The following is a 10940-nucleotide window of genomic DNA, read 5'->3' as shown; positions in this document are numbered from 1 at the left end:
GCTTTGAAAGTTTAGGTACTGTATTTGCATATTTTAAAGTTTGGGGACCAAAGTGAGACTAGGCCCAAAGTACAAGGTACTAATATTCAACTTTCCTAATTCTAGGGTAAATTGCAATACGATTTTATAAACAATAAAATAAATAGAGAATTTAAAGTTGCAACTTTGCCTTTGAATGATTAATATGAATGGCAAATTTGGAAAAAAAATGAATTTTAGAAAGAATATTGGGGGTTTGGGGTAGCGATTCATATGAGGAGAAAATTTGGAAAATAAACATTTTGATCAAAAGAAAATGCATATATATTTTAGACATTTTCATTTCTCTTTTTCGAAGATTCTAACAAAAGGGATCTACATGCAACAATGTCAAAATGTTCAGGGGTGGTTATCACAATTATCAAACTTTAAGGAAGGTTTCAACAACTACTAAAAACTTTAGGGGGATGTTTTAGAAATTTACCCTCTTTTTACGCCTCACCAATCTCTTTCTAATGCATTGGGTCTAGCACTTATATGAACCCTCCAGTCATATTTCACCGCGCTCAAGATGGGTTGAACACAAAGATAGAATGATGGGAAAATGATTTAGAAAAAAGGTGTCATAATAGTGTGCAATTAACATTGATGATCAAGAAATTACCCAAACCAGTTATTTTCTTTGCCTTGATAAATTCATCCATAATCAAGATTGGAGGTGAAAGGGGACTCTTAGTGAAGAAGCATCTAAAGAAAAAAGAGGTAGAAGTTCTTAAAGAAGAAAAGAAGCCTAGAAATGGATACCAAGACAAATGTGCAGGCTGGATTCATCATTAAAAACACCCTAAAGAGAAAAGATAAACATCATCAAATATTCGAAATTCAAAGCCTATATTGCCATTTGATGTTCTCAGCACCTAACTTTTGGTTCAGTCCTCTATCTGAACCCCCAATTCACCCCTGAACATTTGATCAAACCATAATGATCCTTCCAAAATCTCAAACCCCAAATCCTCTAAAACCGTCATTGAACCAATTAATACCCTCCTCGCACTAAATAACCAAAATATCCCTCATGTTAAATAACCAAAATACTTCTCATGTTAAATGACCAAAATATTCTCCATTCCAAATCACCAAAACTAGCTTTATTTTCCAAGTTACTAAAATACCCTCCATCTTTCCAAATTACCCTTAATACCCCATCATTCCAAATTTTATAGGGTACTACTCTTCATTCCCTAAAGTCCTAAAATACCCCATTCCGTTTTCCCAAAATGCCCCTTGACTAAATTACCAAAGCACCATTTTACTTCCTGAATTCCCAAATATCTAAATTGCCCTTATTTTCTCGACTTTCCAAGTTACCCTAGCTCTCCAAATCCCAACTTACTAAAACCCCCTTTCACCTTGAAGTTTTACAAAACCGACCTTCATTCCCATTATAAATAGATGGCACACATCCCAAGAAAAGGTAATAGAGGGTCTTAAAGGAGGAGGTCAAGTGGAATATGTAAGGGATGACTTGAAGTTAATCGAGGAAATGGAGCAAAGAGAAGAAAGGGGGACATGAGAGAGAGAGAGAGAGCATGTGAATAGAAAGAGAGTGTAGTGAGAGTGCCCAGGAGAGGTCCTAAACATCTTCCCAACTATAGCAATTACTATGTCTTTGTAAGACCACCAAACAATCTCGTCACTGACACCTTAACGTCCTCTGAGTTTAAACAACATCGATTTCTTAATTCAAAGGCTACAAAAGATGAGATTCATATCTCATCTCCTTTGCAGTTTCATTCATTTATTTTTACTACTCTTTTGGGTTTTCTCAAGGACAAGAGATTGTCTGCATCTTCTTGCAATCAAAAGAAGCAATTAAAGGTCTTTCTCCTTCCTCCAGTTGATTAACCAAGTAAGATCGTGGGGTTCTAATAGAAAAGGGGTGAGGATGTGGTTTCTCGCCCTTTTGCTCGGGCCCTTGCACTTAAAAGGAGATTAAATGCTAAGGAAAGGATGCCCGGTTATAGAAGTTCCCATCCATTGCAAGTAAAAGACACCTTTCTTCTTATGCTACCTTTTTCTTGTGTGATTTTAGGAAATGGAAGTAATATTTGCACTGAACAGAGAAAGGGGTGCCTAACCCCTTCTCTCTCTCTCAGCTTACCTAGATCTATGGTGACAAGGTCTGGGAGTCATTTTTTGGTTTAATTGCAATTATCTGGGAGACCCATCACTCCCTTTTTCGTGATTTTGGTGGGCAATGACTCTAACCGTTCATCCATGAAGTAAAGAGTTGGTTTTCCCATTATGTATGCAACATGAAATTTAAGGAGCTCAATGGAAGAAGAATTTGACAAAGAATTAAGATGTCAGGTAATGGGAAAAATCAAGGTTTCAATAAGATGAGATAATCAGAAGCTCATTCTAATATTTCCTAGAACATTAGAGAAAAAGGAAAAAGAATAGAAATTCTTTTATGTACTAAAGTAGAGAGAATAATTTATGTAGTAAACAAGAGATATCAACATTACAAAAACTGAGTCTACTTACTTATTTGATGTTCCTAGTTTTAATGTATTTGTTTCTTGGAAAAATCTTATTTCAATCTCTTAGGTTTTATATATTTTGAAAATCTAAAAAACAATGAAGGGCAAAGTTGACTACAAAAGGGTAATTTTGGGTTCAAAAAAAATATTTAAGTCACATGATGTCATGTGAATGAATTGTGATGGAACATTAACAAATACTAACGGCAGGGGAAAGTTTAGTAAATTCTCAAAAAACTTAAGGGCACTCTAAGATAATTTCTAAACAATAGGTGTAGAACGAGTCAATTTCCTAAAACTTGGGGGTACTTTAAGAGATTTTCCCTTTAAATAATAACTTAAATTTTAAAATTTGATAATATAACTTTAATAAAATTGATAGAAAAATACTAAATTATTTATATACCAATAAATTAAACATTTTTAACTAATATTATCTTATTTATAATCTATCAAATTTACCATTTCAAACATGAAATATTATAAAAATTATAAGAAAATTAAGAAAATATAATAATAATAATAATAATATCAGTTTTGGGTCCGAATTGGTTTGGGAGATACAAAAACCGAAACCAACCCAATTATTAATTAGGACAAGATCATGGAACTAGAACCCTTATAATTGGTCTGGTTGATTTAGGTCTATCACGCAGACCGAACCCAATGACAACCCTAGGTATGCTTAAGTCCAATGGGGTCAATCATAATGTATGTTTAAGTTTATCTTAAAACCTCAAGGTATGTTTAAGTTAATTTCTAAAAATTGAGAGTATGTTTAAGTCATTTACCCTTAAATTAAAGGTTAAAAAAAGAGAACATTAGAAATGGGCTGAAGTTAGTTTCAATTGCAAAACAAGATCATGGCTGGATTAAATTGGATGGAACTATTTCCAATGGAGATGTGAAATTGTAGAAGAGAATGTAGATATTCTATTTTATCCAATCCCGAATTAGAAATGGTGAAGGCATTTCCTTTTGCTGATGAAATTGGTGGCGACAATCCTTTTATTGGAGCCATTAACATGGTCTATATTTCTTGATGGGTTTGGGGTTGACAATGAAAAATCTTGTTGATTGGAGAGCAAAACTCACTTGTAACATCAATTCAGCTCCATCAATATTGAATACCAACTCCAATTATAGTTACTAGATTCTAAAAGCCAATCTTGATATGTTGAAGTTAATTCATAAACAGAAACTTCATGGCAGCCTCAAAAGTCTCAGAATACCTTGAAAAATCCATGCATGAGAACTTCATGATAGTTTTGGAAGTCATAAAACTACCCAAAAAGTCAAGGAGAGACATGTAGTAAGGTTCCTCTTTAAAATTATAACCTTATCTCAAACTTTTTGAATGCATATTTTGTGTATGAACATAGGTCGAAGACTGTATGTAAGCATGTGACGGCTTGTAAAGTTAAGTTGTTTAGGATGCCCTTGGTTGGTTGAACTCATTTTGTAATAATTCTCTCTAGTATAATCTCCTTTCAATTATAAAAAAAAGAAGTTAATAGCAATATGAGAGATTTTAAGAGAGGGGGTATTTTAGGAACACATTTGATTAATTAGGATGTGTGGGAGAGGGGGAATGATGTAGGATCTTTGTTATTTGGCACTATTCTTGCAACCAACTTAGGTCTATATGTGTAGCACAAACAAAGAACTAATAGAGAAATAAGAGAAGAGGAAAGAAGAGATGGAAATAAGATGAAAACCCTAGGCAATCACACCTCCAACTTGGAAATCACACAAAATTCTATAGAAAACTCTCTTTTTTCATCATCAAAAACTGTCTTCAAATGAGCTATACAAACTTAATAAAAAGAAACTTTTAAAGGAAGAAACTTGCCCAACAAGCAACTTACAAAAAGAAGTTAGACTAGACTAAATATGCCTCAAACAATTACAAACATAAAGCCAAATAAAGAGAAATTAATAGACTAAGACATATTCCCAAACGTAACCCCCTAAACATGTAAAATTGCAAAAATACCCTTATTGTCCAGAAAAGTAAGAAAACTAAATAAGTCCTATCCAACAACAAACTCATCCACACAAAGAACATCCTAAGGTGAATTAAAGACTATAGTCTTCCCAAGTTGATCCACTGCTAATCCAACTTCCATGTGGGCCTAACATCTTCGTAATGATGCTAAATGAGCATAGCAACACATTTGGTTCTCTTTTGATATGCCTTAAGTTGATCCCCATCATCTCTCCCCAACTTGGAAAAACGCAACTCTGTCAAGTAAAAGGAAAGGTACCTCTCATTCATATCACAGTTCAGGCATTGAAACTCATTGGCAGTGATTCAAGTACAATTAGAGTGAGGGCGACCTTTCCATTTGACAAGAAACTTGTGATGTCCCCATGTCATGTTGAAAAAAAGTTGATCATCAATAACATCTTCAATCTAGTCCTTGGAAATGGGGGCTAGTTGGTCCATATTGGTTGCATCACCATGATACAACATTAAATCCTCCACATTGGATACATCGCTCATATCTATATCCTCCAGCAAGTCAAGTACATAAGCATTATAGTTGATTTTCTTATTGATTTCAAAAGGACCCAAGCTTCTTGAATGGAGCTTCTTATAATCACCTTTAGGGAAACATTCAGGTCTGATTAGTATCATACCATGTCCTTTTCATTAAAATCAATAAACTTGCTCGTAGATCAACATGGAGCTTATAGGCTTCATTGTTGGTTGCAATCTTCCTCCTAAACTCATAATGGGTCTCCTTGATGTGGTTAGCAGAATTTTTTGCATCAACACTTGGTCTTGCCTATGAATTCTCATCACTATCTCAAAGGGACTACAATTTGAACTTCTTAGGATGAATTCCCATCACTACCTCAAAACAACTGCAATTTGTACTTTTGTTCACAAAGCTAGTGTAGGCAAATTCAACTATAGGCAACACGAAATCCCACTATGTAACATGATTACTCACCAAACAATGTAGTAAATTTCCCAAGCTTCTATTCATAACTTTAGTTTGCCCATCAGATTGAAGGTGAAAAGCTGAAAAGAACATCAACTTAATATTCAACATATGCCAAAGAGTCATCCAAAAGTAATTCATAAATTTGGCATCTCTATCTGAAATAATAGTGTTGGGTAGGCCATGAAAACACACAACTTAAAGAACAATTGTGCAATGTATATAGCATCAAATGCCTTGCTACAAGGAATGAAATGAGCCATTTTAGAGAAATGATCAACCATAACATAGATGGAATCATTCCCTTTAGAATCTTAGGAAGGCCTAGCACAAAATCCATGCTAAGGTCTTGCCAAGGAGAATGTGGAATAGGGAGTGAAGAGTAAAATCTAACATTATGTTTCCTTCCCTTTGCTACCTAATACACACAACATTGCTCGATAACCTTAGCTACATCCCTTTTTGAGTCCTGACCAATGAAAACGATTTTTAACAATGGTAATGGTTTGTCCCTTCCAAAATGATCTGTTACACCCCCTATATGCAATTTCCAAATTATCTCTTCCCTAAGTGAGGTATTGGGTAGACATAGACGATTCCCATTGAAGAGAAAGCCATCATGTAATGAAAATTCTGGGTATGTTGTTTGTTGTCCTGATTACAAATTTGCATAGATAATGCTAAAATCTCAATGCATAGGGTAGTCTCTTTTGAGCAAATCAAAGCCTACCGCCTGTACAACCATAGTAGATAGGATATAAACTACTATGCTAAGTGCATCAGATACTTTATTTTCCTTTTCAATCTTGTGTTTGATCACAAAATTGTATTTTTGAAGGAATGCAACCCACTTGGCATGTCATTGATTCACAATTTTTTGAGAACTGATGTGTTTCAAAGCCTCATGATAAAAAGAGAGAACAAATTCATTGAGAATAAGGTAGTGTCATCAATAACACAAGACTTGCACTACAACATAGAATTCATTGTCATAGGTATTATATTTTTGCTTAGCCTCATTAAGAATCTCACTAAAGAAAGGCACTTGGTAATCCTATTAGCTAAGATACCTCCAATCCCAACATGAGAGGCATTACAAGTTACTTGAAAGACCCTTGAAAATTTTGGAAAATGAAGGACTAGTGTTGTTGTTAGTCTCTTTTTGACATCTTCAAAGGCCTTGGTTGTTGCGTTAGACCATAAAAATTGGCATTTATTCATGCAATCAGTTATAGGTGCCATTGTTATGCTAAAACTTTGAATAAAACACTTATAAAATGTAGCCAATCCATGAAAACTTTTAACTTCATGTAGTGTGGTAGGTATAGGCCAATCAACTATGGCTTTAACCTTGTTAGGATCAACCTTCATACCATTAGGTGATACAACAAAGTTAAGAAATACAACACTAGTCACCATAAAACAACACTTATTCAAATTAACATAGAGTTTTTCTTGATGGAGAACTCTCATAACTTGTTGAAAGTGGGAACATGTATATCACTATCCTTGCTATATACTAGCATATCATCAAAGTGAACAAGGAAATGACTAAAAAAGGGTTAAAGTACTTGATTCATAACCCACATAAAAGTACTAGGTGCATTAAAGAGATAAAAGGGCATGACCAACCACTTATATAAGTCATCTTTGGCTTTGAATGTTGTCTTCCATTCATCACTAAGTCGAATTTTAATCTGGTGGTACCTACTCTTAAGATCTATTTTGGGAAAGATTGTTGCACCACCCATCATGTCAAGCATATCATCAAGTCTAGGAATGAGGAACCTATACTTGATGGTGATCTTATTAATGACTCAACTATCAACACAATATGCCAAGAACCATCATCCTTTAGTGTCAAAAGTGTTAGAATTGCACAAGGGATAAGACTTTCTTGGATCAAATCTTTAGACAACAATTCTTCAACTTGCCATTTGAGTTCAACATGTTCTATTGGGTTCATGCGATATGTAGGCAAGTTGGGAGCCTAGAACAATCTAATAACTTGTGTACTTCTAAAGGTGCATCTACAAGTGATACAGGTTTTGCTTTTTCTACTTCTTTGGCTACTACAACATAGATGACCCCTGTCTCTTTCCTCTCTACCTTAAACTCCCTAGTGATCATGTGTAGGGCCTTATTTGATTCAGCAACATACTTGGATGTCTTTTCACCATAATTCTTAATTTGTTAAGTTGGCATTGACCTTAAATTAACATATTAGTTATTGAACATGAAGTCATAGGTGTTTAGCTTTCCACTATGGTAGACAACCTGATCATATAGCCAAGGTCTTTCAATTAAAATGTAAGTAACATTCACGAGAATAACATCACACCAAACATTTATGAATAGAAAAAGAATCCAAACACCTTTTAGTTATTAAAAAGGAAGTATTGTCGATCAATCTAAGCAACTTTGTATGGGTGATGCAACTACCACCATCAATAATAAGATTTTTAGCTTAATTTCCACACTTAACCAATGTTTGAAAAATAGTAGTTTGCCTCCAATCATCCTCTTTCTTTGGAACAGAAAATATTTGTCTCACCACATTTACAAGTGAAGCATCTACATCATTATCTTGCAAATCGATACCACCAAAGTTTCCAAAATCATCTTTTTTGGGTGAATCATACATATAATCTTGTTTATCATGAGCTTGTGGTTCAAGCCTCTTTTCATGTTGTTCAATAGTCACATGCAAAGCTTTTTTTGTTGAACACTCATAAGCCATATGGTTGTGTCCTTGGGAATGAATACAAAATGGCCTCTTATCTCCCTTGGACTGACCATCTACTATAAGTGCTTTTCCTTTAAGATCATATGGATCATTAAGTCTAGAGCCATTTGGTCGATTAGTAGTGCCATATGGTGGTGTTGGATGAATAGTTTAAACAAATTAGGAAGTATTTGAGTTACCATTTTTCCAATTTGAGAAGGAAATTTCTTAATATGTTGTTGTCGCATGCTCTTCTCAAAATTTAAGGCTATTTGGAAGGCTTTATCCACATCATAAAAACGATGAACAACCATTTGGTTCCTTATTTAAGCCCTCAATCCATATTTGAAATGTAAAAGTGTTTGGCGTGGATTTTCAATTCCTATACACCAAACTTTCAACTCTTCAAATTTGTTCATATACTCCCACCACCAATATGTTTCCTTGTTTTAAATTGTTAAGTTGATCAAAGAAATCATCTTCGTAATCGCAAGGCAAAAAACTTCTGCTTCAACTTTAGCTTCATCTCCTCCCAATGGATGATGGGTGGTTATCCAACATCTTTTAATTCATTCTCTACACCAATCCACCACGCTTATGCTTGTCTAACAAACTTCATGATAGTAAACCTAACCCTCCTCTCATTTGACATATCATACCGAAGTGCCTTTCTAAAGTGGCAAGCCAATAAAAAAAAAGCTTGAGAATCAATTTTACCATGAAAATTTGGAACTTCAACTCGTACCTTCTTGGTGATATCTCTAGTTGCCTTATATGCATCATATCTGTCATGTTGATCTTACTCTAGTACTTCATGTTCCATCTCCAAAAGAGATGGTTGAGGCCTCCCATATGGTTGCATTGCTCGTGGGCTTGGCCTTAATGATGTTGAAATCCTCTCCCTCCTTGTTTTGGCTTCATCAACAAGTTTTCCACCATTCCTTGATGCATTAGAAGAAGCCTCTCTAGTGGTACTTGCAACATTAACTTGTGGCTATTGAGAACCTTGTTGTAACTCCTTGATTTGAGCTTCCAATGCATCAACCCTTTCCATGATCATGTAAATGAAATTATCCCGCTGCCTATCAGTCAATCTTCCTCTAAAGTTCTTTCCTCTATGAGTTATCATAGTGTTGATCTTTACTCTAATACCAAACTGATGTAGGATCTTTGTAATTCAACACTATTCTTGAAACCAACTTAAGTCTTGATGTGTAGCACAAACAAAGAACTAACATAGAAAGAAGAGAAGAGGGAAGAGATGGAAATAAGATGAAAACCCTAGGTAATCACACCTAAGGGTGAGGGCAATCACACATCCAAACAAAGGGAAATTACTAGACCAAGACCTATTCCCAAACATACCCCAAAACATAAAAAATTACAAAAATACCCTTATTATCCAAAAAAGTAAGAAAACCAAATAAGTCCTATCCAACAGCAAATTCATCCACACAAAGAACATCCTAGGTGGATTGAAGACTCAATGATCTTCCCAAGTTGATCCACTACTAACCTAGCTTCCATGTGGGCCCCATGTCTTCATAATGATACCAAATGAGCATAGGAGCATCTTTGGTTCTCTTTTGATATGCCTTAAATTGATCCCCATTAGGCATATTACATTGTTGAATCTTAAGTATCATGTTTATATTGGATTTAGATTTGTAATTGAATATTATTAACATTAATAAATCATTAAAAAATGATTAAAATAATGTTATTAAATAGTAAATGAACTAATATGACTTTTTTCTAGTAACTTAGGATACAATCACTTTGATACTGTATATCATGAATAAAATGAATTGAAAATAAGCAAATTTTCAGATTCCTTCACTTCTCACATTTGAAGCTGGATTTGCTCATCTCTTGTACTTGTACATTCTCATTCATGGAAGATGTTCCTAATGCATGGCTGAGATGTGTTGTGAAGTTGGTATTAGGCATGCTCTAACAAGAGCAAATTCATGCCCCATTTGGTTTACGGGAATGGGGATTTGGAATCAGAATCAGAATGCCATTTTGATTCTAATTGTTTGGTTGAGCGGAATCAGAATCCCATTCCCATTCCTACTGGAATGGCATTCCCCCATTTCCTACCCCTCCCTTGGGAATGAAATCCTATTCTGCTAAATCCTATTACAATTCCCATTCTCATTCCTATCTAAACCAAACCAATAGACCGTTTTGATTCCAATTCCAATTCTAACCGCAAACAAAACGGGCCCTCAATTTCCATAAATTTTTATCTATTTATACAGTTGGGAAAACCTAACATAAGTGGGGGATTTTGGGAAATAAAATAAGATTAAAAACAAATAAAAAATGGTCAGACAGGTAAAGTGAACATTTCTCTTCAAAATAACTTGTCATCAAACTTGAATTCACACTAACCCTTTCTACTTCATGTGTTGCAACTTGTGAGATTTCTGGGCCGTCCAAATATCATCACTGGACAATCTCTTCAATTAGTGTTATTCCATCATTAATGTTTTGACAAGGACATATATGCTCCAAGTTGGACATTTTGCAGTTTAACATGTCATGGCATAATTTCTCTATTCTAACGTCAAACGTTACAATCTCCGTTGAAGTCTGAAGATAGACCTGCTCATGAAATGATGAAAAGTCAACATACAAATCACACTATCACTCAGTTGGAACTTTTGTCATATAATGGCCTATGTCATGATTTTCAAAACATTAGGCTGTGTTTGGTTTGAAAGAAAAGGAAGGAAA

This window comes from Nelumbo nucifera, chromosome 6 (genome assembly GCF_055504915.1).
Source record: "Nelumbo nucifera cultivar China Antique chromosome 6, China Antique-T2T, whole genome shotgun sequence".
Classification (NCBI taxonomy): Eukaryota; Viridiplantae; Streptophyta; class Magnoliopsida; order Proteales; family Nelumbonaceae; genus Nelumbo; species Nelumbo nucifera.
This window is presented reverse-complemented; position numbering follows the sequence as displayed.